This window comes from Hyperolius riggenbachi, chromosome 3 (assembly GCF_040937935.1).
Source record: "Hyperolius riggenbachi isolate aHypRig1 chromosome 3, aHypRig1.pri, whole genome shotgun sequence".
Lineage (NCBI taxonomy): Eukaryota > Metazoa > Chordata > Amphibia > Anura > Hyperoliidae > Hyperolius > Hyperolius riggenbachi.
This window is the reverse complement of record NC_090648.1, coordinates 455110669-455135237: the sequence shown is the minus strand read 5'-3', so window position 1 is coordinate 455135237 and position 24569 is coordinate 455110669. Positions and strand designations below refer to the sequence as shown.

General features: G+C 44.5%; 1 protein-coding gene across 1 annotated transcript in view; it reads right to left on the bottom strand.

Annotated features, from left to right (window-relative positions):
• MTPN (myotrophin) overlaps positions 1 to 24569 on the bottom strand; it is a 99501-nt gene that overhangs the window by 14289 nt on the left and 60643 nt on the right. The gene's annotated exons all lie outside the window — the stretch shown is intronic.

The window sequence follows — 24569 nt, the reverse complement described above, 5'->3', positions numbered from 1 at the left end:
AATAAGCTCAAGGAATAGAGACCAAATGACTAAAAATCTGAGTGGGGGCAAAACACAGGAAGAGGCAGTGGAGTCTGACAACATGCCTTTATACTGTGGTAAAAGGGAACCTGAGGTGAGAGGGATATATATGAAGGCTGTATATTCATTTCCTTTTCAACAATAACAGTTGCCTTGGAGTCCTGCTGAATTTTCTGCAGGCCTCCTGCAGGAAATAAATAGGTCAGCCTCCATATCCCTCTCACTACAGGTTCAGGTTTGTTCAATTTGATACACTTCACATAAAAAATAAATAAATAAACCTAATTTAAAATGCTTAAAAGGGAACCAGAGATGAAGCACCCTCATGTATTTTACCATATAGATCAGTGGGAACATTAGAGAAAACACATACCCTGCTCCGTTTCATTCTGCACTGCACAGCTTGTTTCTTATCAGACCTGATAAAATCCCAGACTGAGCATTCAGTCTGGCTTTGCTCAGGAATATTTATAGCTCAGTCTGTGTTCTCTCATGTCTTTTCAAGTCCAAGCCTTCCCCCTGCTGGCTCTGCTCAGGAATCATTATAGCAAAGGCAGACTGAATGCTCAGTCGGGGATTTTATCAGGGTTGATAAGAAGCAAGCTGTGCAGTGCAGAATGAAACGGAAAGCATGGTATGCGTTTTCTCTAATGTTCCCACTGATCTATATGGTAAAATACTTGAGAGTGCTTTGTCTCTGGTTCACTTTAAAGTGTGCTTAAAACTTCTCAAATAACATTCTATTTTTTTTTTTAAACAACAAAGTGGAGCACAGATATTTAGCTAGTTTTTAACCACTTCTGTACCACGCTATGTTTTGCTGATCGGTGCTGCGTGGGCTCTCCAGCCCGCAGCACCGATCAGATAGCAGCCAGGCCGATCAGACTTCCCCCCCCCCCTTTTTTCCCCACTAGGGGGATGTCCTGCTGGGGGGGTCTGATCGCCGCCGGCTGCTTGCGCTTGCGGAGGGGGGCTCTTCAAAGCCCCCCTCTGCAGCGCTTCCTGGCCTCCTTCCCCTTCCCTCCCTCTCCCTCCCCCTGTGAGCCGCGCAGGACGGATTTCCGTCCTGCGCCTGATGGGATAGGCTTTAGCCTATCAGATGCCGGCGATCCCCGGCCAATCAGAGGCTGGGGATCGCCGATCTCCTCTACGGCGCTGCTGCGCAGCAGCGCCGTATACATGTAAACACCGGGGAAGATCTTCCCCGTGTGTTTACATTTACCCTGCGAGCCACCGATCGGCTCGCAGGGTGTTCACGGAGACACCCTCCATGAACTGACATGGAACGGCCGCTCATACGAGCGGCCGTTTCCATGGAATACACTTCAGGATTCAGGGGCGTACATATACGCACCGATAATCCGGAAGTGGTTAATAATATCAGAATGTAAACGTGCTTGCGCAGCACCGATAAAGTTTAGAGCACAATTTTAAACAAGAATAAAATTTCACTTCAACATTAAATTTCAGAAAATCTTGTGGGGAGCCTCAACATAGATCTATAGTAATTTTCAGAAAAATAAAAGTTTCACTTAAAGCGGTAGGATCAGCCATACTATGCCAGGGAAAAAAAAAACATATATAAGTAGATAAATACTTGATATACTTACATAACACATGTATTATACTGTCTACGTTTTGATTTCAGTGAATGCTATATAGTAAATGACGAGAATTCTGTTCCTGGTGGGGGCCATGTCTTTTGCCCACAGTTAAGGCTAACTCGTGATGTCATTTCTGCCCTTTACTTTTTTTCTTGTCTCCTCCAATCGCTGAGTCACCTCAGCCTTGCTTGTAAACACAAGTGAGTAGGGGATTAGGTTTCAGATAAGCAGCTGGCAGGGAAATAAAGGGAAGAGGAGGAATAGATTATAGATAAAAAGAACCCCCAGCATGCAATTCTTTGGCACGACTACTAAAGGGCCAGTGTTCCTGAAGTATGTGATAACTCCAAAACATAACAGCAGAAAAAGTTTTGAAAGTTTTGAATGCAGGATTAGCATCTTTATCACTTAATACACTCAGACCAGTTGCTGTTGAAATTTGATTTTTATGGTGACTATACCGCTTTAACAGAATCTCCGGCTTAGAAATCATGACTCAAGGTTTAAAGAACAGTAGAAAAAAACTACATTTTGAACTTTTTAAACCCCTTGCCATGTACATAGCTGTCCAGAAGGGGGGCGGCGCCTCTTATCAAAACCTGGGCGTTACGGTATTTTTATTGCCTTCTGAAGTTGGAAAAAACAGAGCATATCTCATCTCGTATATCAATACTTCCAACCTGAATCCATTCCCATATAGCTAGTTATTATTAGATTCTAGCTGCGCTGATATGTGACAGCCGGTAGGAAACAGTAATATATCTGATATATATATTTTTTTACTTTTATGAGCAAATAAAACACCAGGGGAAAACTAGCCGTTTGAACTGGGATTCATTAAATGTTCTCCTTGCTGTATACGGCATCCGAATTAAGCTACAGATTTGCTTTATATGAGTTACAGGAAATACCTTTGAGCCTAACAAAAAAAAAAAAATTAAATAAAAATACAGCAGGCTAATACAGGAGGTATTGTGCGGAGAATTCCTGGGCTTTATTGATGAAAACACAGAGTAATTAGTTTGAGGAATTTCTCTTTCCTGTGATGAGAAATACATATTGGGGGCTGCCGCCGACCGGTTATAAGATCATGCAACCCAAAAGGGCTTTGATAATGCTGGAGGGTGTAATGCTAGGCTGGATGTAATAAGCGTGTGAATGCGCGAGCGCTGGTTGCCATGCGTGCGTTACAATTCCTTCAAGGGATACGCGATAGAAACTACTACAAAAACCGTAATATGTACATTGTGGGTGAACAGACAAGAGGTTACTGCTCATTTGGGGCTTAATGACCATGGACTTAAAGTGGACCTGAACTCTAGTGGTTTGCAAAAGTATTCGGCTCCCTCTAAGTTTTCCACATTTTGTCACATTACTGCCACAAACATGAGTCAATTTTATTGGAATTCCATGTGAAAGACCAATACAAAGTGGTGTACACGTGAGAAGTGGAACGAAAATCATACATGATTCCAAACATTTTTTTACAAATAAATAACTGCAAAGTGGGGTGTGTGTAATTATTCAGCCCCCTTTGGTCTGAGTGCAGTCAGTTGCCCATAGACATTGCCTGATGAGTGCTAATGACTAAATAGAGTGCACCTGTGTGTAATCTAATGTCAGTACAAATACAGCTGCTCTGTGATGGCCTCAGAGGTTCTGTAAGAAAATATTGGGAGCAACAACACCGTGAAGTCCAAAGAACACACCAGACAGGTCAGGGATAAAGTTATTGAGAAATTTAAAGCAGGCTTATGGTGGCCATACATGGTACAATTTTTTCATACAATATTACCATTTCTATGTAATGTAAGGGAACTGCCTAAATAATCCTTTCAGTATATTCACTTAATTTACCCTTATACTACATAGAAATGGTAAGATTGTATGAAATATTGTACCATGTGTGGCCACCATAAGGCTACAAAAAGATTTCCAAAGCCTTGAACATCCCACGGAGCACTGTTCAAGCGATCATTTAGAAATGGAAGGCAGATGGAACAACTGTAAACCTACCAAGACAAGGCCGTCCACCTAAACTCACAGGCCGAACAAGGAGAGCGCTGATCAGAAATGCAGTAAAGAGGCCCATGGTGACTCAGGACGAGCTGCAGAGATCTACAGCTCATTTGGGGGAATCTGTCCATAGGACAACTATCAGTTGTGCACTGCACAAAGTTGGCCTGTATGGAAGAGTGGCAAGAAGAGAGCCATTAACAGAAAAGCATAAGAAATCCCATTTGCAGTTTGCCACAAGCCATGTGGAGGACCCAGCAAACATGTGGAAGAAGGTGCTATGGTCAGATGAGACCAAAATGGAACTTTTTGGTCAAAATGCAAAACGCTATGTGTGGTGGAAAACTAACACTGCATATCACTCTGAACACACCATCCCCACTGTCAAACATGGCGGTGGCAGCATCATGCTCTGGGGGTGCTTCTCTTCAGCAGGGACAGGGAAGCTGGTCAGAGTTGATGGGAAGATGGATAGAGCCAAATACAGGGCAATCTTAGAAGAAAACCTCGGAGTCTGCAAAAGACTTGAGACTGGGGCGGAGGTTCACCTTCCAGCAGGACAACAACCCTAAACACAAAGCCAGGGCAACATGGAATGGTTTAAAACAAAACATATCTATGTGTTAGAATGGCCCAGTCAAAGTTCAGATCTAAATCCAATCGAGAATCTGTGGCAAGATCTGAAAACTACTGTTCACAAATGCTGTCCATCTAATCTGACTGAGCTGGAGCTGTTTTGCAAAGAAGAATGGGCAAGGATTTCAGTCTCTAGATGTGCAAAGCTGGTAGAGACATACCCTAAAAGACTGGCAGCTGTAATTGCAGCAAAAGGTGGTTCTAAAAAGTATTGACTCAGGGGGCCGTATAATTACGCACACCCCACTTTGCAGTTATTTTCTTTTTAAATGTTTGGAATCATGTATGATTTTCGTTCCACTTCACGTGGAATTCCAATAAAATGTATTCATGTTTGTGGCAGTAATATGACAAAATGTGGAAAACTTCAAAGAGGGCCGAATAAATTTGCAAACCACTGTATGTATTTAGAGAGGATAGCCTGTCTAAATTCCCCTCCTCTGCGATTGTAATTTGATCTCTCAGCTGTGAATATCCTCTGCCATTGCAGCGCAGCTAATTTGTAAACACAGGATGTTAACACTATGCATGCTTTCATGAAAGCAGGAAGTAGACACTGCGTAATGTATTCAGGGATGTGGAGTCAGAGTAATTCTGGGTACCTGGAGTCTGTGGTTCCAATAAACGGAGAAGTCGGATGATTTTTGAACCAAATCCATATAGCCTGTGTAAAAATAAGACTAAGGAGTCGGAACAATTTTGGGTACCTGGAGTCGGTGGTTTCATAAACTGAAGAATCAGAGTTGGATGATTTTTGTACCGACTCCACAGCGTTGGATGTATTGCAGAATTTGTAACAGCTGTAACAAAAAGTTTTTTTCTTAAATTTTAACCATTTCGGAACCGAGCCGATTGAAATCTATGCCCTGTGTGGTACTGGTTATCTCTTGCAGGGCGTAGATTTCAATCCTCCCCGCCACACGCTCGCCGCTGCAGTCCCCTCACCGGCAGAGCTCCCTGAGCTGGTCAGAAGCTATTTCATTGACTCCTGACCCCTTGATCACTGTGAGCCAAGCACATTGGTTTATTGTTAGCAGGTGGGACTTGTAGTTCACAGGAAGAAGGTTTGGGAAAATTGTAAGACCCCAGTCCGCTAACAGGAAACCAGCCGCGCAAAAGAGGTTTTAAAGGCTGCATGAATAAGTGCACAGCTTCAGGCAGTCTAAAAAAAAAAAAAGTTCCGTTCTGAAGGTAGCGCTTACAATTTTTACACTAATTGACACGATTGCTTGGAGAATTTGCCTTGTTGAGTTAGGGGCTTAGATGGGCTTTAATAAACAAATCTGTACAATGAGTAAACGGAAAAAAACACAGGGATTTCTACAAGATCACAGACAGGCTGCATTAAGCCCCTGAGCTCGATAATTTCAAGGGGATTGACCCTCGGGGCACCACCAGCTTTACAAGTTTGTAATTAACAGACCGGCGACTAATTACAAATCAAACGGGAGACGGCAGCTTTGAAAGCAGAAGTAAAAGCAACAAGCCGAAGGAGATTGCAATACATTTGAAGGACGTTGCTGATAAAACTACAGTCGGCCTTCAGAAAAACAGTGACAGCGACAAGTTCTGAAGACGACAAGATTAATCTCAAAAATCGAAAAGCGGTGATGAAAGACATTAATTATTTTCTGCATTTTGTTTATACGGAGGGCGCTCGCTGGATACAAAGATGTCACTCACACGTCTCTGCCGTGAGTAATACCGGTTTAGGAAACTGTCGACGACTATCTTTCCTGGAACATAATCTCATTGCTATCTTGCATAGCAATAAAGGAAGGATTAAACCACAACAGAGGGAAGGAAATAAAAATGACTTTCTATAGAACGCCTCGCTTATAAGAAAAGGCAAATATATATGTAAAGTGGTCAATCCTGTGCGGAAGAGGGAAAAAATTAAAGTAAACCTGTCGCTTCCTGCGCGAAAACAAAGATTGATGCTGTGGATTTGGTTTTGTTCCACTGACAGGCTCCCCTTCACGGATTCCCAGGAGCCTGGCATCCAAACCACGCCCCCCCCCCAATCCACCTATTGCCCCAAACAAAAAGGAGGAGGGAGTTGCTGTTTGTCCACGCCTGCAGTCCCAGAGGCATTGCTCTGTCACTCAACTTCAAGGAGGACTGTGGCGGTCACACAACTATGCAATAGATGCTAAAACGAAAAGGTACTTCAACACTTTTTTGAGCATTTGACATTAAAGGATTACATTTTTGTCTTTATACAAAACGTAGCCTGGAAAGGAGCTTTAAAGAGGAACTATACTGAAACTAATGACTAAAATTGCCTATTTTATACAATATCAATTTAGAGATTATTTAGTCAGCGTTTGCCCATTGTGATGATTGTCCATAATTAACAAGCCGAAATTTATCACAGGTGATGACATCTTTAGTCCTGCCAGGTGATCTGTACGGAATGTTCATTACTGAGAGTTCTATGCACAGAGGGAGATACTGCTTGCTTGGCAGTTGGAAAATGCAGTTATTTCCCACAATGCAATGAGGTTCACAGAAACTGTCAGGACCATGGTCCTGACATCACACTGTGGGAGGAGTTTCGCCACAATATCAGCCATACAGACCCCCCTGATCTATTAACAACCTAACGACCGCTCCACACCAATTAACATGGATGCGGTGGCAGCCCCAGGACCACCTAACGCCAATTGGCGTGCAGTCCTGAGGGGCGTTTTGGCGGAGATCACGCATGCCTCTCTGCTTGAATGACGGAGCGCCGACATCAATCTCCCAGCGGCGATCCCCGCTAGGAGACTGTTAGACGGCCGTCTGTTTACTCCGTACAGCGCTGAGATCTAAGGCAGCGCTGCACTGGGGTCACGGCTGTCCCCCTGGCAGGCTGATGCCTATGACAGCCGATCACAGTGATTGGCTGGGAGGGAGGGAGGGAATGTAGTGTAAAAAAATAATAATAATAATAATTGCAAAATATATTTAATAAAAGAAATAAATATTTGTAGGCTAAATGTAATTCACTCATGTCAGTGGAAAATCATGTTAAGAGATATTCTGCTCATAGTTAAGCCCCATCTACACCATACAATTTCACACGCGATCAAATTCGGTTGGATCGAATTCAGTTTGATCAATTAAATCCGACATGTCCAATCAGGATTCGATCACTGCTGGGAGACTGGTGACGAAGTGGAGCTCAGTCATCCAAGCGGAGATGCCCGCGCACGCGATCTCCTGCAAAACCCCGCCCCAGAACTTCACGCCAATTGGTGTGGAGTGGTCCTGCCTTTGTGTTCACACCAATCGGCGCTACGTGGTCGGCAAGTAGTTAAAAAAAACAAACACTGGTGCCCGTGGCAGGGGCCCCGAGCTCTGCCACTGCCCAGGACCCCCGAATCCTCATGAAACAGGGGGAGTGCAGGTGAGCCCGATGCTGTCAGATTGCTGACTGGGAATGAGCATTTGCTTCTCATGTGTTTTGCATTCAGCATTATATAGAGGCAGTGTGGTTGAATCCCCTGGTGGTGGCAGCACCGAAGCGCACCTGCACGCCCCCTATTGGTGTTTCATGGGAATTCAGGGGTCCCAGGCAGTGGCAGAGCTCAGTGGGCGTGCCTGAAAGAGGGACGTTGCAGGGGACTGGAGTATTGTGCAGTGACGGCACACGGCGGCTGCAGGGGGCTGGTGGAAGCCCCAGGTAAGTTGAACAGTTTTAGGGGGGCTTTAGGTTCAATTTAAAAAAAAAAAAAAAAGCTTGCTCTTTTCGTTTTAAAGTGGCCAATAAATGGTATCATCCGGATTCAAATCTTGCTGCTTTTACCGATGGCTAACACGGTGCTATACTCTGTTGCTACTACTGCTGTATTGATCACAAATTATTTCACTAGGTCTTTATTGCAATAATAAAACATACATTTGTTACTTTCAGTTATAACGACGATTGTTTAGTATCTAGTACAGCAAAATAGTCTGCAAAATTGACCATTAATATTATCCAAAAAGACATAAAAACAAACAAGTCAATCCAGGTGAAACAGTCTCGTCCTATTACAAAGAATTGCTATTAAAGTGCCAACATATTAACACTCTACCTAGCTCTACTTAAAGAGGATCTGTAAAGAACAAAAATGCCCCTGGGGGGTACTCACCTCGGGTGGTGGAAGCCTCTGGATCCTTTTGAGGCTTTCCTTGTCCTCCTCCATCCCACCGCGGCAGCGATAGAGCTTCCCGAACGGCGGGGATGTTAATATTTATCTTCCTGGCTCCAGCGCAGGCGCAGTAGCGGCTCTCTGCTCCAAAACTGGCGGAAATAAGCGCAAGTCTCCTGCACCTGCGCAGTAGAGCGGACCAGACTACGATCAGCTATTTCCGCATATTTCCGAGAGGGGAGCTGCAACAGCGCCCCCGCTGGAACAGGGAAAGGTAAATATTGCACAGCCTGACAAATTGTCGGCTGTGTATTCAGAGGGGCCCTGCGAGACCGCCGTGGGACAGAGGAGAATGGGGGAAGCCACGATTGGATCCAGAGGCTTCCCCCTCCCGGAGTACCCCCCAGGGGCATTTTTTTCTGTACAGAGTCTCTTTAATGCCCGTAACATAATTCTATTGCTACCCAGGCCAATCAAGATTGTTGCATAGAAAAGACACTAGTTTGCGACCATCCTTCCCAAGCTCAGTAGGGACCCCTATTTGTTTCCGGTTACGGGCTATTGCCCAAAGTGATACACGTCTCTATTTCCTTGTGATACTGGGATTGGCCACAAACCATGCATGTCGTGCTTATAGTGCGTTTGTTTTTCACCTCTCATATTGCATGTACCACTGGGCAATTCCAAAACATATGGTGGATAAGCCATCTGCATGGCAACCTCTGATGCAAAGAGTAGAAACATTGTGAAAGATCTTGTGGAGTTCCAGGGGATGTTTCTCTAACCCGGGTTTCTCAACTCAGTCCTCAAGTACAGTACCACCAACAGTGCATGTTTTGTTGAAACAGGTGAGGTAATTAGTGTCTCAGCAGAGCTCATTAACTACCTCTGTGCATTTCCACAACGCATGCACTGTTGGTGGTACTTGAGGACATGGTTGGGAAGCCCTGTTCTACACCATCTTGTAGCTAGCTTTACAGCAGTATCTCTGAACATAGGGGTTCTAGTAGAGCCAACTAAAATTTAAGTCTATTTTCATCCTCTCTGCCAAGTCTAAATCTATTTGTAATTTGGCTTCACAGTCTTGCATTCTTTCAGTTTTTCTTTGTTCTTGATTACCAGCAAGCTCATGGTGAACCAGAACTTCAAGGGGTGTGCAAATAATCAAAAATCCCTCTTACGCAAATTTTTTTTTGCCTTCTTAGACAGAAGGCATTTGCGATTATTCAAATTGGAGTGAGCATATGATGTCTCCCACGATGCATCACTGCTGAATACGCAAATATTAGTTCTTGTAAGCTAGCAAGCCACACCTACAGAACCACTGGAATGTAAATATGTGTCAGCTTGTTAATTGTAAGAGACCAATTAAAAGAGTACTTGCAGTGAAAATAGAGTCTGTAATGACGGGCTTTGCATGATGGAGGATTGGGGAGGATGCAGGGTGAAATACTCACCTGTCCTGACGTCATCCACCCAGGCATGTGATCTCTCCCCCCTCCTTGTCAGAATGGGTGATTTTTGACTGCCAATTTAGTATTTTAGCTAATTAAAAGCAATAGTAAATGCTTGGAAATGGTTTAGAACCAATTATGTACTACGATTAAATATATAGTTGTCAAGGGGTACTTGTAAATGTTTACTATGCCAAGAGGTACTTGGTGAGTACAGGGTTTTAAAAGGGGTACATGCCAATAAAATGTTGAGAAACAGACCACAAAAATAAACAAAAACAGCGTCACACTGAAGCTACTTCACTTTGATTTTGGATAAAACAACTTTCACATGAACGAGTAGAAAACAACCCCCATTACCTCCTGTGATACACGAGGAGAGAATAGGTTTCTTCTCTGGCCCTGAAATCTGTTCCTGCCCAGGCCCACTTCTCCCGCTCTTGGGCCCGTAAATTTCTGGTAAAGGGCATTGCGAGTTTCCTCACGTTTTATGCTGTCTTGGACGCACGTATTTCCACTTATTTGTCTGGCTGCAGCTATCGGAGCCTCACCTGCCTGGCCGATACGGCAGCAGAAAGGGAGATCTGACATTCACAAGCTTTCAGGACAGGTAACTTAGGGCGCTTCACGCCACGCTCATCCCATTCAGCTGTCGGCGGTCCTTTTCTGGAAAGATGAACGGTTTCCTGTATGGCGTGATGTTATCACTGGGTGGCCAGACACAATCTTTTGTTACGCGCAGCCGAAACTAATGGGGGACTGCAGCGCCGACCTCCACACGGCTCTGGCTGAAGGAGCTTTAGCTAGACGGAACATGGTCATCACGGTGCCTCAAAACTATAAAACTGAGCCTTTATATTACAAATCTAGGCATTGCAGACTGCGCACCATTTCTGTTCAACTCCAGTGCACACATAGCTTACAATTTGTCCCGGAGACCTGGACACGGGATGGTAATGTCACATGTCGAGTTCATAAGGAGACTACAGGTATCTAATAACGAATCAGGTAAAAAGGGTGTACGAACCCTTATGGAAAAAAATGGCGCCGCCATAGGCACCCATTATAAAAATCGCAATAAGTGGAAAATAATGGAAATTTGGGCGCATGGCAGTGGCCACTACAATTTACAGTTTTTTTTTTTTTTTTTTACAGTTTTTGCTGCAAATCGCAACTTTTATAATACAGGTATTCAATGCCGCCTGTTATGCAATGCTGCAATTTGCATTTCCACAAACCCCCTTTGCTCGCGATTCCATCAGTGGGTTTGCAGGTTAAATTGATTCCATCAGGGGGTGAGGTTAGGTATCACCTGTGGGGTCTTAGGGTAAGGCACCAGTGGGGAAGGGGGGGTGGTCTTAGGTTTAAGCTGCACCAGGAGGGGGGTTTAAGGGTTACGGGTGGGGGGGGGGGGGGGGAAGGAATTGCTTGGGTTTAAGCTCCAGGAAGGGGGGGGGGGGCTTAGGTTTAGACACCACCAGTGGGCTGTACGCTGGGTCGCCTCTGCAACTGCGCTCCCCTCTTCATAATCGATATGTGCAGGGGACACTTCAGCAAGGTCTCGGAGTCGGCACAGCATACAGCGCATGAGAGTCAAAGGGCACTGAACATCTTGAACAGGATACCGCAGCAATTACCTGGATCGGAAGGGGATGCAGCCACAAGGGAGGTGCGACAGGAGACTTCACACCTTCCCATACATTAACATATCGTCTAATCCTCCCCTGAGAGTATGACCTCCCCCTCCCGGGAAAATGAACCCTAGCACATTTTTCCTCCCAAAAGAATATAAATGTCTTATTCGGGGAAACACTGTAGTTACGTCTTGGTTTGCTGGGAGCACAGAAAAGGTTACCCTCCTATGTTTACAATATTAGCTCAGAATTTGGAGACAGCCAACAGCTCAAATTACACTTGCTCATTACTTGCTGAGAAGGGAGAATCAGACAGGCTGTTCTCTATAAACACACAGAGCAGATTTCTCTGTGTTTTCCATCTCTGCTGTGCAATAGTTCAGGTCCTCTATAAGGCGCATACACATGCTTGATTGATGTCGCCTGTCGATGATTGGGCGCAATCGCTGGGCTGAGGCTGTACAGAAGCAGAGTCAGCTAAACACAGCTCTTGCTATGTGTAAATGGCTGCCTCAGCCAACTTTAATCTACCACGTGTACGGGGCTTTTACAGTATAGTACTGTCTTCGATATGTGTACATTTGTGTAAAGAATAGAGTTCCTCTTTAAAGAGGAACTTCAGCCTAAACAAACATACTGTCATTAAGTTACATTAGTTATGTTAATTAAAACAGATAAGTAATATAATCTCTTACCCACCCTGTTTTAAAAGAACAGGCAAATGTTTGATTTCATGATGGCAGCTATCTTTTTGGTTGAAAGGAGGTGACAGAGAGCATGAGACACAGTTCCAACTGTCCTGTGTCCTGAGCACCTCTCCCAGTTGCTAGGCAACGTGAACAACATAGGAAATCCCATCATGCTCTGCACAGCATCAGGGAAAAAAAGCCTGGGCTTTTTTTCTTTCATGGGTGGAGCCTAGCTAAATATGCAGCTAAAAATGATGCTTTGGTAAGAAAAACAAAGTTCTGATGCTGTGAAACTGTTAAACACCAAGCCTTTTCAGTTCTGCTGAGTAGATTTTTAGTCCGGAGGTTCACTTTAAGGACGATTTGAAAAGTATTCCAAGCATGCAGCACACAGAGCAGTCTAGGTAAGAAACCCCAAACCGCAAGCCACGATTAACACAGGTTTGTAATCCTCATTAATAGATGGGCGCAGGCTCTTGGAGAGCCTGCTGTAATGATATTTTTACTATTCAGCGGTAGCTGCCTCAGTTAGCAGAAATTAAAAGGTATTCTGGCAGGAGACCAGCGGCCAGCCAGCTGCTTTCCATCAGAAGATATACTGGCAGGGAATCTGCCACTGATGCATTGCCTGCTTCTGACATTCCACAGCTCGGCTGTCACCTCGGAGTAACACAGAGAATTACAGATACAAACTGCTGAGGAAGGCTTCTGGTTATACAACTGGGATGAAATGATATTCAAGCCTTCATTGTTTAAAGTTTTGGTTTTGCTGGTAAGGATGTAGAAAGTGAACCAAAAGAGGAACTGTAGTGAAAAAGACAATGAATAAAATTGCTTATTTTTTCAATAGTCATTTATAGAGTACGGTATTTAGTCAGTATTTGCGCATTGTAAAATCTTTCCTGTCCCTGATTTACATTCTAAAATGTATCACTGGTGGGGACATCTTTAGTTCTGCCAGGTGATCTGTACGGAATGTTCGTTACTGAGAGTTCTATGCACAGAGGGAGAAATTGCTGCTTGCTTGGCAGTTGGAAAAAGCTGTTATTTCCCACAAGGTTCACAGATAGTAAGCGGTCACCACAATATCAGCCACACAGACACCCCTGATGATCTACAGTATTTGAGAAAAGGTAAACATTTCTCATGGGAAAGGCGGAGTCAGCTACTGACGGATGAAGCTCAATCAGCATTTTGCAAGGGGTTTGTACAACAATATCCAGTCCTCTTAGATGCGATTATGTTTTGTGCTTGTGTCTCCCTTCACTTCCACATTGGTGACATATGTGAAAGTGGGAGACTTTGGCTGTGAGCACTGACCCCCACAGTGGCTATTATATGGAAGTACCACTGTTCATCTCTGCACTGTGGCGTCCTTAAAGGAAATGAGTTTCACTTACTTGGGGCTTCTACCAGCCCCATGTAGCTCTTGTAGCCACTCACTGCTGCTCCAGTCCCCCGCCGCCAGCTAGTTTCGTTTTTGCCGACCTCGGGGTCGGCAGGCCGCATTGCGTACATTTTTACCCATTCCCGCTGGTGCAGGAACATTTAAGCGGTAAGCCACAGCCTGTACACTCCTCACAGATGCCATACAGAGAAGGGGACAGAAGAAGACAGGTGACAGAGGGGGATGGGTCAGAGGAGTACAGGGGGAACGGGACAGAGGAATAGGTAATATAACTGCTGTGGAGACACAGGGGGCGCATTAGTGTGGGGATCCCTATGGGAGGGGGCGGGGGGACACCTGGCGTTGAACAGCATTTTTGTAGCATTCGGACCATAAAAGACACAGGCACATTTCCCCCCATGTTTGGGGGAGAAAGTACGTCTTACGGTCTGAAAAATATGGTAAATATTCTATAAATATTGTAAAAAAAAAGTGCAAATTTGTTATTTTCACTATTCACTAAAGTTCATGCAACTCTATCCTCTTTAGCAGAAGCCAAGACTGCTTTGTGATTCCCAAGATCAGAAGCCATTATTACTGGCACAGCAATAGCTCGCAGATGCTGTACTGCCTGTGCCAGCGTTTAGGAGAAGCAGGTGAAATACACGGCGTGCCATACGTCTAAGCTTTTGTTTCTCTTCAATAAAACTCATCTAGGTTACGGAAGCTTTTACAGGACGCTCACGTGCCGCCAGGAAAGATGATAAAATATAATCCGCGTACAACAATGCGAGCGGCACGGTTCCCCCGGGAGCCAAGACTGTTTTGCCAGAGAAACGCTGCGGCGCAGCCTTGAATTCCGCCGCGAAGCAGATTGAGAGGCGAGGTGCTGAAATGAGTTTGTGTAAACAGATCGGCCTGTGTTCTGCGTGGGCAGCTTGGCAACGCATAAAGGTGCATCCGTTTTTTCAATCATGCTGTGCCAAGGAAGGATCAGACATCATAAAATGTGGCAGCGGACTAGACTAGATTTATACATTAAAGAGCAACTCTAGCCCATCCCAAAACTTCTATCTATTCTAAGGCAAATATAAAATCTAATACATAAAACGTTCAGTTCAGCAAAAATCTCTAACGGGAACATATCAGACAAGCTCGTCGGCAATGTTTGGAAGAGCATACGTGTAAAAAGGGTGCCAGGAAATTTGGGTGCGCCTCACCCTGCTGTAGCAAATTTCTTTGGGGTGTTAAAGTGGACCTAAACTCTTGCACAGGACAGAAGGAAAACAGAGAAACCCACCCTGTATGTGTTTAGAGATTAGCTTGTGTAATTCTCCCTCATCTGTGACCAATCAAAAAGTTGTGATTTGATCCCTCAGCTGGCTGCCTAGGCAGAGAGATAACACTGGATGTTAACAATATGATAGATGGCAGCACGGTGGCATAGTGGGTAGCGCTCTTGCCTTGCAGCGCTCGGTCCCCGGTTTAAATTCCAGCCAGGCCAACATCTACAAGGAGTTTGTATGTTCTCCCCGTGTCTGCGTGGGTTTCCTCTGGACACTTCGGGTTTCCTCCCACATCCCAAAAACATACAGATAAGTTAATTGGCTTCCCCCTAAAATTGGCCCTAGACTACGATACACAGTACAGACATAGACACAGGACTATGGCAGGGAATTATTAGATTGTGAGCCCCTCAGAGGGACAGCTAAGTGACAAGACAATATACTCTGTACAGCGCTGCGGAAGATGTTGGCGCCATATAAATACTAAATAATAATAATGGTGCTTTAATTGGCAGCAATAGCCACAGGATTCCGGATTCTCTTGTTTTTCTTCCCTTTTTGTCTCCCTCTGACCCCCTCCCCTAATATGTATTTTTTAGGGATGACAGATGATTGCCAAGTGTGACAGGTGTGACAGGTGGCGCTCTAGTATGGCAGCCTCGGCTCTTGGCATTCGAGCTATATCCCCCCCCCCCCCCCCCAATCCTTCCAGAACCTGTATGAGCCAAAACCAATTATGTGTACAACCCCCCATTTGTACTTGGCAAAATTATTCTGAGGTCTGCTTCCAGGAAAGCAGGAAGTGGTCACACTGCAGATTTATTGTAGGATTTGCATCAGCTGTAACAAAGAATTGTATTTCTTTAAATGTTATTAAGCTGTTGAGTATCCTTTAGAGAAGAGAGGAAGTTCTGAGTTCATGTCCACTTTAATTACTTTTACCCCTCCAAGGCGCCCCACAGTGGGGGTAAAATGCAATCTGGATCCTTTAACGCATCTTTTTGTACTTGGGATATGGGAGGCCTGGGGAAACCCATGCAAACATGGCAGAACAAGCAAACTCCATGCAGATAGCATCCTGGCCCAGATTCCAACTGATGACCCCATGTTGCAAGGCAAAAGTCACACAATACACCCCCCCCCCCCCCCCCCCGTGTGATTAAACTTCTCAGCAGGCCTTCAGAACATAATTGTTGCCTCAACTCAGCCTTTCTATATATATTCAGGGTTCTATTAATCATAAAATACTCCCAGATATCACAACATCACAAGTGTCTGGCTAAAGAGCAATGGAGACAAATTCAATGCACAGACGAGGATTACATATGCATGCAAAAGAGCAGAGATGAGATGGGGAGAATATGCATTAATTCTGAAATAAATGAATGTAAATGGATTCACAGTTAGCTGGGGAGCGGACTATACTGTGTCACTCGGCAACAAAGCCTCCCGACATCCAGATGATTAAACCTTTATTCGCGGAGACTTGTTTTTTCAAAGAGTTAAAAAAAAGTTACTATACTTTCTGGAAATACTTTTTACTAGTTTCCATTTGAATAGATATATTAAAAAAAAAAAAAAAAAAAAAAAAAAAAAAAAAGGACAGCTGCAATACAGTAATTACCACAATAAATCAAAAGGAATAGGAACCTATCAATATTTTTTTTTTACAAGGGGCTCCTAACAAGCAGTTATAAGGCAAAAACCGTATACATGGGTAAAAAAGGGAATGGTTGGGCACACTCTGTTTAGATGCCCCAAACTTGCTGTGTGACAAACAAACAAAATCTGGGGAAGCCGGACTTTATGTAATACTCTCAGAGATGGATCAGAGTAGATTAACCACTTCACATCCAGACCTGGATCCCCCTTTATGGACCAGAGCAGTTTTGACGTTTTAGCTATGTCTTTATTTAGGCTACTTACACACCAGGACGTTGCGTTTAGGGGACGTTATAGGGCATATAACGTGCCCCTAACCTGGTGCTCTCCTATGTGGACGTCAGAGTGAGCCGCGTTGGCCAGCTTACTCTGGCGTCCGTGATGCGTACTCTTGGATGCATGCGGCATCACGTGGTCCCGCCCGGCCAATCGCCGCACCGAGCGGCCGCTCCAGGAAGTAAACACTGCACGTCACACCGTGCAGTGAATATTAATTAGCCATGTGCCTGGCCGCTCTCCACTCCTCCCCAACACTACTGAGCATGTGCGCACAGTCTAACGCAGCTTAGCCGTGCATAACGCACAGCATGCAGCACTCTCAACGGATGTGCTGCGTTACAATGTAACGCAACGTGGGCACTGTGAACGGGCTGATTGATTTTTCATTACTGTGCGGTGGGGCTGCGCTACAGCCTGCACTAACGTGCGCCTGTAACGTCTTACTGTGAAAGCAGCCTTAATCAACAATAACTTTATCCCTACTTATGACACCTAAATGAAATATTTATCTTTTTTTCAAGACAAACTAGACTTATTGTATGGCATTTTTTCCTAGAACAATTTTCTTTTCTATGCTTCTTAATGGGAAAAAGAGAGGGAAAACAATGGAAGAAAAAAAAAAAAAAAAAAAAAAAACACCACAAAACATTTCTCAGGTTTACCAATTCCAGGTTAAATATAAAAACGCTTCTGTAGAAAAAAAAAATAAAAAAAAAATTGTTTGACTATATCGATTATATCTATCTTTATCACAAAACTTAGATTGTGTTATTATCACAATTTATGGTGAGGATACTGGATTCTGAAATAATACTATAGTGCGTGTACATTTCACTATGAACTGAAAAATTAAAACATTTTAATGGTGAAAATCAATCTTATTGGCTTTCACCAATTAGTGCTGCAGCAGATAGTGCTGGAAGTGTTCACAGCTGTGCTTCAGCTACAAGACGTATATCTATGTCCTCGTGGCTTAGATGAAGACACAGAGGACGTAGATATACTGTACTGGTGGATAAAGTAGTTAATAGTTTTTACTCACTTTGGTTGCCTGCTCCAAACTTATTTGGTAGGCACACCCAAATTTGGTCGATTTCCTTTCCACCAGCCAGAAGATTCCACTCAAAGGGTAGAGAAATGCTTCAATAGAGAGCAGGTGGGTTCCTAAAACTAGGAAAATGTTGTCAATAATAAGGAAAAAGCTGCCCAAATTATTGAATGGTGAAGGATTAGATTACCTTCTAAGGAACAAATGTTACTGTATACACTCGTGTATAAGCCTAAATTTTCAGCACTAAAAATGTGCTGAAAAGTTAGTCCCTCGGCTTATATGTGAGTCAATGGAACAGAACGGATGGTGGAGCAGGTTAAGTGGGTACCTCGGCCTATACATTATATATATCGGGTATATTATGAGATCGGGTATTTCCATCTACTTTGGAGCCGAAAGCCGCAACAGCGCCCCCCGCTGGAGCCTGGAAAGGTAAATATTGAATAAGCTGACGGATTTGTCGGGCCGCTGCTCGGAGGGCTGCAGCAAGACCCGTGTGTGTGTGTGTGTGTGTGTGTGTGTCTCATGTTTTGCGTAGTTTGTTAGCAGTAAAGTGCTGCTGCACAAGTAATCCTATGGGATTACTCTCATTGCATCAATCATGCAGCATTATCTCGATTCACTGGAATAAGATTCACTGGATTACGCAATCACCAAAAAATTGTGGAATAGTGAAAAGTTCCCAAGTGTGAACGGGGCCTTACAGCTGTGTGGCATGGCTGAATAGTGGCATGTCAGACAAAAATCTAAGAACCAACCTGAGGGAGACCTGAGGGAGACAAATTTACAAGTGTTTAATCGGCATAAGCGTGAAATAAAATGTGCGAATTCTTTAAAATAATGCAAGTTATGCAGCTGTGTTGGGGAAGCTGGGATGTGGGAAGATGCAGCCATGCACAAGGCATGAAGGTCTACCTATGAAGGTCCTTACACTTACAGTGTTAACAGAAATAGGACGTGGCGCATTGCCTAGACACCTCCAGCGTACTACCGAAAAACCAAAAAGTGTGCATCTTAGTGCATTTTTTATGTGCGTAAATAACTAGTTTTTTGTCTTGAATTAAAAAAAAAAAAAAAAAAAAAAAAAAAAAAAAAACTGTCCCAGAGGCTGTCCTACCCACCGTTTTCATAACGGAGGACTGAAAGTTTGTCAAGTGACTGTATGTAAAAAGTCAGATTATTTTTCTTTTTTGGAAGGCGCAAGACCAATAATTCCAGCAGAACCATCTGGAAAATTAAAGACTTTGCCTGGTGGAGGCTTTGAACGTGAAAAGCAGAGAGGAGATAACTGGCGGAGGGCTCTGGCACCCTCTGTGAGTCGCCAATTGTTGGTTACAAAGAAGCAGAGCGAATTATAAAGAGGGTTGTGTTGTGCTTGACTGGCCCAGTTAGAACAGGAACATATTAAAACGACATAACCGATGTGTGTTCTGAAACGGTGCGTGAAACAAGGCTGCGGCGTGACAGCCACGTGCCAAGTAAACATTTAATTAGATTTTAGAAGCATATGGTGTATGAAGAATACAGAAAAAGGGGGAAATGTTATAAGGAACACAAAGGATACATCATGGCCAACAGAAAACTTTGGATAAGTGCTATTGCAAAAGCTGACCTGAACTCAGAACTTCCTCTCTGCTGTAAAAGATATGCAACAGCATAATAACCTTTCAAGGAAAAAATGTCTTTGTTACCGTGGATACAAATCCTGCAATAAGTCTGCAGTGTGTCTACTTCCTGCTGTCATGGAAGCAGACATAGGGTGAACATCCTGTGTTTACAAATTATCTACTATGTTGAGGACTGCTGAGATTACTGAGCTGACACAGCTGAGAAATCAAATTACACTTGTAATTAGTCACAGAGGAGGGGGAATTAGACAGGCTTAACTCTCTAAATGCATACAGGGTGCATTTCTCTATATTTTTCTTCTGTCCTGTGCAAGAGTTCAGGTCCACAAAAAAGTCTTAAAGCATTTCAGTACTAACTGTATAATAACTAGGTGTGCTTCAAATAATATACCATGAGTCTCAGATCTATAACATAATAAACCTACAACATTCTCCCCTGCTTCTGCCGATACTGCAATGATCGAGCAACTGGTCAAGCTCACTACACAGCGATTACAGTTTTCGCCAAGTAGCTCGTTCATGTTGTCTAATCCACAAGGAGTCTGTGGATAATCATCTTTACTACTAAAAAAAAGACACCCAGCCAACTGGCATTGTCTATACCACACCCACTAACAAAACCAGGCTAAGTGGTTAACTCAGATGTTTACTTTATCAGAAATGGTCATACTCAAGCATATTACTGTAAGTATACTATAGTATTGGATTTTAATTCAGCCAATAAATGGGAGTCATTTTTTTCTTTTCAATGTTCCAGCAAGTGAGCACGGTGCCTGAGCTAGATCAAAACTAGTGACTACGTACAGAAACATATTGATGCACAGTTTGAAAAACCATCACCAATACGGATGTTCATTCGATAAAATGCATATAAACAGAGGAAACAAGGGAGAGTTCCATGCCCCCCTTTGAGCTTACAATCTAGAGAAGGGCTGCCCAATAGGTCGATCACGATCTACTGGTAGATCGCAAGCGCCTTCTCGGTAGAAATGTTGCGGCCGGCAGCTATAGAACGGCGCGACGTCATGGCTGGGGGCGGCGCCCGGCACGTTTCAAGACAAGTACGTTTGTCGCACGCTGCCTGCCGCCCCTTAGCCCATCAGAGCACTACTGGACCCACAGCCGCTGGAGGGCATGTTACCCGCACGCTGCCCCTTAGCCCATCAGAGCGCTACTGGACCCACAGCCGCTGGAGGGCATGTTACTCGCACGCTGCCCCTTAGCCCATCAGAGCGCTACTGGACCCACAGTCGCCGGAGGGCACTTTACTCGCATGCTACCCTGGACCCTCAGCCGCCGGATTGAGGTACTACCTCTTATACTGCAGGCACATACACTTGGCTAACCTATACTGCAGGCACATATACCTGGCTAACCTATACTGCAGGCACATATACCTGGCTAACCTATACTGCAGGTACATATACCTGGCCAACCTATACCTAGCTAACCTATACTGCAGGCACATATACCTGGCTAACCTATACTGCACATATACCTGGCTACCCTATACTGCAGGTACATATACCTGGCCAACCTATACCTAGCTAACCTATACTGCAGGCACATATACCTGGCCAACCTATACTGCAGGCACATATACCTGGCCAACCTATACTGCAGGCACATATACCTGGCCAACCTATACTGCAGGCACATATACCTGGCCAACCTATACTGCAGGCACATATACCTGGCCAACCTATACTGCAGGCACATATACCTGGCCAACCTATACTGCAGGCACATATACCTAGCTAACCTATACCGGTGGGGGGACACTAAGCTTAGCATTTGAAAGGTTGGTAGATCTCCTGGCCTCGGCGAATTTTGAAGTAGCTCGCGAGCCGAAAAAGTGTGAGCACCCCTGATCTAGAGGGTAGTGGAGTGGAGACGCTGGGAGGTGGACGAAGGGGTTAGCAGATGAGGCAGGGAGCTTTAAATTATAGTTATAGCAATTTATAGCTGTGAGAGTTCCAAAGGAGAGGTGACAGTAGTGAGAACTCCTGGATGCGGGAGTGAGATGTGTTATTTGAGCGTACGTGAATGAAGAAACAAGCTGTGGTTGGTTGGGAGTTGTGGTAAAGGAAGAGTACATTTCCACATAAATGCTTTCTGAACTCTGAGACTATGCAATCGTAATTCTGGGGGGAAACCTGGAGTATATTTACTAAAAATGAAAATGAACATATCTAAATTTTGTTTTTCTTTTGCAGTGCAAACTTTTGTTTTCCATAGCATTTCAGTAAGGGGGCTTTTAGGACCATTGTAGCCCCTCACACACTCCAATGAGTTCTGGGTCACCATGAGCTTGCTGGTTAGTCTGTACCTCTCGGTGTTACAAGCCCTACTCCATAGAGACAAATTAATCCATGCCATGCACTGATAAGGATCAACCAATCCGAAACAGTCTGGATGCATGTTGGATTATTATGGCTCTGTACAAATTAACAAGCTGACACATAATTGCATTCCAGCGGTTCTGGAAGTATGTTTAGCTTCTAAGAGTACAATGGTTAATTTGCATATATTCAGCAGTGATGCCCTGGGAGACATCTCAAGCTCACTCCAACCTGAATTATCGCAAATTCCTTTCTGTTTTAAGAAAGCAAACTCTTGTTTTGCAGTGCACACAAATGGATTAATAAGTAATGGGGCTTTTGGCAAAGTAGTAGATTTGGGGCCTCCTTGTGGTCCTTTTGGTAAGCTGAAGTGGAGAGAGGTCAGAGAAGGTGGCAGGTGGGCCACTTGACTCCCACTATGCCCCAAGCACTTGCCTAGGTTGCCTGGTGGATAATTCTGCTCTGAGTGTGCAAGGGAAGCAGAGGAAGAAAATAAACTTTCCACATACTTCATATCAAGCAATTAAAGGGAACCTAAACTGAGCGGGATATGGATGTTTCCTTTTAAACAATACCAGTTGCTTGGCAGTCCTACTGAACTCTTTGGCTGAATCACACACCTGAAAAATGCAGCCAATCTAGTCTGACTTCAGTCAGAGCACCTGATCTGCATGCTTGTTCAGGGGCTGTGGCTAAAAGTATTAGAGACACAGGATCAGCAGGAAAGTCAGGCAACTGGTATTATTTTACAAGGAAAAATTCATCTCATTCTCAGTTTAAGTTCCCTTTAAGCATTTTATAGAATTTCATTTTAAAGGGGATGGTTTGTTGGCAATACTCAGTCAATGAGCTCTCAGAACACTTTGGAGAGGCAGTAAACTGACCTGATTATTCACAGGGCAGTGCGAAGAGGATTTAGTGCCCAAGTGTCATTAGTGCGCTTACACTTTAAAGAGAACCCGAGGCGGGGTTCTGAGAATAAAATCCCCATACTGAGGCTGGGTCTGTCTATAGAGCCCAGCCTCTGTTGCTATATAGTTCGCCCCTAAGTCCCCCTGCACTCTGCAATACCCCCCCCTAAAACACAACCGCACTGCTGACACGCAGCTTGTCAGAGCACGCTGTGTTTTCCTCTGTCAGTCTCGCCGCTCCCCGCCTCCTGCATCGCTCCAGTCCCCGCCCGCGTCCCTTCCCTCCCCGCTGATTGGAGGGAAAGGACGCAGGCGGGACCGGAGTGATGCAGGAGGCGGGGGGAGCGGCGAGAGTGACAGGAGCGAGGTAAACAGCGCGCATAGCGCGGCTGTGATTTATGGGATATTATAGAGTGCAGGGGGCAATTAGGGGCGATCTATATAGCAACAGAGGCTGGGCTCTATAGACAGACCCAGCCTCTGTATGGGGATTTTATTCCCAGAACCCCGCCTCGGGTTCTCTTTAAGGAATTAGTTTATTATTCTTTAAATGCTCGTTCTTCATGTATGACAGATCATGAGAAGAAGTTCCAGGCGCCGTTTACGAACGCCAAGAATTCCAAGCACAGAGCCGTTCAATCCCATTTACTGTAAATTTAGCAGAGGCAGCCATTGAAACCTTTCAATTTAATCTATTAAACTCAAATCAGCAGGATAAAAAAAGTCCCATTAAATTGCCAAATAAATGAATGCTCTGCCTTTACACCTGAGAGTAAACGCTTTTCTGTGAAAGAAATTCAGCAATATACTCATTTCAGATGGACGGAACACTGCTTAGAATTTCCCCACAAGGTTGTGTACACACACTTTTAAAGCAAACCTAAACTCAGAACTTCCTCTCTGCTCTAAAAGATAAGCAACATCATATTAACCTTTAACCTCCTTGCCGTTCTGATTCTTTCCAGATTTTAGGATCTAAAAGAGGTGCAATTTTTTCCACTCTTTCAGACCCTAAAACCTGGAAAAAAAAAATCATTCTGGCAGGGAGATCTGCAGCAGAATAAAAAAAAAAATTACCTTCCTGGGCTGCAGTTTTCACTTTGACCACAAGATGGCGCCAATATACATATAAACGAACTTCTCTATATTTCTCTAATATAGAGAAGTTCGTTTTAAATATTAGCCTCGCCCCCGATGACATCACGCCGCTCCGCTGCTCCGATTGGCTGCCTGGGTCCCCGGAAGAATAGCGGGGACATGGGGATCCCGGCGGCCAGGGAAAGACCCCACACTGCTGGGGAGAGAGGCTGGAGTCCCGCTGCGCAGCGCGATCACGCGCGGGGCTCCACAGCTTCAGGTAAAGCGCTGCACTCCCTACCCCAACCTGAGCTCGGGATCACCGCTAACAGCGCCTTTTTTCTACCCCGAGCTCAGGTCGGGAAAATAGGCAAGGAGGTTGAAGAAAAACATTTCTTTGTTACAGGTGATACAAATCCTGCAGCATGGCAGTTTGATTTATGGGGGACAGCAGAGCCCAAGGGGGTGTCTGTGGGGAGACAGTATAGCAACAGAGGCTGGGAATTATATGCAGACCCAGCCTCTGTGTGCTAATAGGATTCTTAAAACCCACCTCGGGTTCTCTTTAGAGGCTTGCAAGTGCTCCAGGCCAATTTATTTTAGAACATTTTTTGTTACTTAGGATTTTAGGGCGCGTTTCCACTTGAGCGGAAACCGCTGCGAATCCGCAGAGTTTCCCCGCAGGCGGATAGTGCGGGGAAACTCTGCCATAGGGTGCAATGGTAACGGCGGCCGAATCGCTACCGCTTGCGATTCGGCCGGCTTTTCCAT